The following is a 4910-nucleotide window of genomic DNA, read 5'->3' on the forward strand; positions in this document are numbered from 1 at the left end:
AAAATAATAAAGAAAAACAATGGGAAATAAACCAATGAATAAATGTGTGAATAATAATGATAAAAAACTAGGAAAATAACAATAATATGACGTAAGAATCTGGTGCAAGGTGAAGCAGAGGGCGACCTTCATGCCAGCTTTCTAAGGTAATTGCTGTATATCTCAGGAAGTGTAAACAAGACACTTCAGTTTACTCTCACAGTGGAGAACAGGATATAGTGAACGCTTGTCTGTACTAGAAACTTCAACAGCACGACCAATCATAATTACAGTTTCGTAAAAAAGACAAATAGCTTAAATACCATAATAATCCGCACATAAAAAAAAAAAATACTCAGTTCAAATTCCTACAGTGCTGGACATTTATATACACTAATATACCACGAGTAAATATACCCAAAACACTATTCTCGTGTGTGTATACTAAAACAACTGTACATGACTTTCCTAACGTGGATAAGATCAACACGGGGTTCACACATTCCTCTTGGGGGTAGTGTGAGCTTTGGTGGTGGTAAGGTTAGGAACATACTCCCTCATTTCTCCACTCATTTAGTAGTTTAGTAGTTGAACCGTATAAAAAAAATATATATTAGCTAAGCCACAACTGATCCTAGTGGCCAAATATGACAGGGGCTCAATATGACAGGGGCTCAATATGACATGGGCCAAATATGACAGGGCTCAATATGACAGGGGCCAAATATGACAGGGCTCAATATGACAGGGGCCAAATATGAAAGGGGTTCAATATGACAGGGGCTCAATATGACAGGGGCTCTATATGAGAGGGGCTCTATATGACAGGGGCTCTATATGATAGGGGCTCAATAAGTCAGGGGCTCAATACAAGGGACCAATATAACGGGCCCAATATGACAGGAGACCATTTTGACTGGGACACAATATGACAGAGGACCAATATGATAGGGTTCCAATATGACAGGAGGGCAATATGACAAGGACCCAATATGACAACGTGACCGAATATGACAGGGGCCGAATATAACAGAGGCCCATTATGACAGGGGCCAATATTTCAGGGGCCCATTATGACAGGGGCCTAATATGACTTGGATTTCTGACCTCCTTATTTAACCTTTGACCTTTGTAATTCACAGCGTGTTATTCTTGCCTAAACAGTACGTGTGAAACTTTAAATAAGCTTATGTGGTACTTTCATCACACACACACACACACACACACACACACACACAGAATTCACAGTAAGTTTGAGAATTTGGTTTTGCACTCCACCACACCACACACTTTCTGTACAGTAAACCTAAAAATGCAACTAGTGTGCTTGATTGAATGTCCTCGACACTCGTTATTCAGATGGTACAATACCTAGCCTGACCTAATCTAACCTGACCTGACCCGATCTGACTTGACCTCATCGAACTTAACTTAGCCTAACCTAACATTCTTCCCTGTGTACATACAAATTGTCACACTACATATGAACGACATTCACTAAGTATACACAACACAATATACATATAAATCAACAATAGTCATCAGATAGAAAAGAACAAAATTATCCTCTAAAAGTGTAAAGTTTAAACAATACTCTAAAATGTATTAAGATTTGTGGTGTTTTTTATAATAATGTCAAAGGTTTTGATCATCACTAAAAACGCAGCTAAGTTTTCTGTCACGAGTGTGCTCGATACATCTACTCTGCCACGAGTGTGCTAGATACATCTACTCTGCCACGAGTGTGCTCGATACATCTACTCTGCCACGAGTGTGCTAGATACATCTACTCTGCCACGAGTGTGCTAGATACATCTACTCTGCCACGAGTGTGCTGATCTCCCCATCCTCTGTCACAGAGTGTGCTCGATACATCTACTCTGTCACAGTGTGCTAGATACATCTACTCTGCCACAGGTGTGCTAGATACATCTACTCCTGCTCACGAGAGTGTGCTCGATACATCTTCTGTCACAGTGTGCTAGATACATCTACTCTGTCACAGGTGTGCTGAATACATCTACTCTGCCACGAGTGTGCTAGATACATCTACTCTGTCACGAGTGTGCTAGATACATTTACTCTGCCACGAGTGTGCTAGATACATCTATTCTGCCACGAGTGTGCTTAGATACATCTACTCTGGCCACGAGTGTGTGCTGCATACATCTACTCTGTCACGAGTGTGCTCGATACATCTACCTGTCACGAGTGTGCTAGATACATCTACTCTGCTACGAGTGTGTGCTAGATACATCTACTCTGCCACGAGTGTGTTAGATACATCTACTCTGCCACGAGTGTGCTAGACATCTACTCTGCCACGAGTGTGCTAGATACATCTACTCTGCCAATGAGTGTGCTAGATACATCTACTTCAAGCCACGAGGTAAGTAGATACATCTACCGCCACGAGTGTGCTAGATACATCTACTCTGCCACGAGTGTGTTAGATACATCTAATACCTGCCATGAGTGTGCTAGATACATCTACTCTGCCACGAGTGTGCTAGATACATCTACTCTGCCACGAGTGTGCTAGATACATCTACTCTGTCACTAGTGTGCTAGATACATCTACTCTGCCACGAGTGTAAGTTAATACATCTACTCTGCCGCGAGTGTGCTAGATACATCTACTCTGCCACGAGTGTGCTAGATACATCTACTCTGCCACGAGTGTGCTAGATACATCTTACCTGCCACGAGTGTGTTAGCTACACTTACTCAAGCCACGAAAGTGTGCTAGATACATGACACCAATACTCTGCCACGAGTGTGCTAGGATACATCTATTTCCAAGCCACGTAGAGTGTGCTTAGATACATCTACTCTGCCACGAGTGTGCTCGATACATCTACTCTGCCACGAGTGTGCTAGATACATCTACTCTGCCACGAGTGTGCTAGGATACATCTACTCTGCCAATGAGTGTGCTAGATACATCTTCTCTTGCCACGAGTGTGCTAGATACATCTACCTGCCACGAGTGTGCTAGATACATCCACTCTGCCACGAGTGTGCTAGACACATCTCACCTCTGTCACGAGTGTGTTAGATACATCTACTCTGCCACGAGTGTGCTAGATACATCTACTCTGTCACGAGTGTGCTAGATACATCTACTCTGCCACGAGTGTGCTAGATATTCGCTTTCCTGCCAATGAGTGTGCTAGATGTACATCTTACTCTGTCACGAGTGTGCTAGATACATCTACTCTGCCACGAGTGTGTGCTAAATACACTTACTCTGCCAACAGTGTGCTAGATAAGGCCTACTCTGCCACGAGGTAAGTATAGATACATCTACTCTGGCCACGAGTGTGTTGATACATCTACTCTGTCACGAGTGTGTTAGATACATTTACTCTGCCACGAAAGTGTGCTAGATACATCTACTCTGCCACGAGTGTGCTAGATACATCTACTCTGCCACGAGTGTGCTAGATACATCTACCTGCCACGAGTGTGCTTATTATTCCATTTCCCAAGCTACGAGTGTGCTAGGATAATATCTACTCTGCTACCGAGTAAAAGTAGATACATCTACTCTGCCACGAGTGTGTTAGATACATTTACTTGCCACGAGTAAAAGTATAGATACATCTACTCTGCCACGAGTGTGTTAGATACATCTACTCAAGCCACGAGTGTGCTAGATACATCTACTCTGCCACGAGTGTGCTAGATACATCTACTCTGCCACGAGTGTGCTAGTAGATACATCTACTCTGCCACGAGTGTGCTAGATACATCTACTCTGCCAATGAGTGTGCTAGATACATTCACTCTGCCAATGAGGTAAGCATACATCTACCTGCCACGAGTGCTAGACACATCTACCTGCCACGAGTGTGCTAGATACATCTACTCTGTCACGAGTGTGCTCGATACATCTACTCTGTCACGAGTGTGTTAGATACATATACTCTGCCAATGAAAAGTTAGATACATTTACCGCTACGAGTAAAAGCAGATTACACTACCTTTGCCACGAGTGTGTGCTAGATACGACTACTCGCCACGAGTGTGCTAGATACATCTACTCTGCCACGAGTGTGCTAGATACATCTACTCTGCCACGAGTGTGCTAGATACATCTACTCTGCCACGAGTGTGCTAGATGTCACCGCCACGAAAGGTGCTAGATACATCTACTCTTGCCACGAGTGTGTTAGATACATCTTACTCTACACGAAAGTGCTAGATACATCTACTCTGTCACGAAGTAAAAGTTCGATACATCTACTCTGTCACGAGTGTGCTAGATACATCTACTCTGCCACGAGTGTGCTAGATACATCTACCCGCCACGAGCGCCGTGTTAGATACATCTACTCTGCCACGAGTGTGTTAGATACATCTACCTGCCACGAGTGTGCTAGATACATCTACTTGCCACGAGTGTGTGGTAGATACATCTTTACCTGCCAATGAGTGTGCTAGATACATCTTACTCTGCCACGAGTGTGTTAGATACATCTACTCTGCCACGAGTGTGCTAGATACATCTACTCTGCCAATGAGTGTGCTAGATACATCTACTCTGCCACGAGTGTGCTAGATGCATCTACCTGCCGCGAGTGTGCTGCAGATACATCTACCTGCCAATGAAGGTGCCAGATACATCTACTCGCCACGAGTGTGCTAGATACACATCTACCTGCCACGAGTGTGTGCTAGATACATCTACTCTGCCACGAGTGCTAGATACATCTACCTTGCCAATGAGTGTGCTAGATACATCTACTTGCCACGAGTGTGCTAGATACATCTACTCTGCCATAATGAGTGTGTTTCGATACATCTACTCTGCCACGAGTGTGCTAGATACATCTACTCTGCCAATGAGTGTGCTAGGATACACATCTACTCTGCCACGAGTGTGTTAGATACATCTACTCTGCCACGAAAGTGTGCTAGATACATCT

This window comes from Homarus americanus, unplaced genomic scaffold (genome assembly GCF_018991925.1).
Source record: "Homarus americanus isolate GMGI-L3 unplaced genomic scaffold, GMGI_Hamer_2.0 scaffold23578, whole genome shotgun sequence".
Taxonomy (NCBI): domain Eukaryota; kingdom Metazoa; phylum Arthropoda; class Malacostraca; order Decapoda; family Nephropidae; genus Homarus; species Homarus americanus.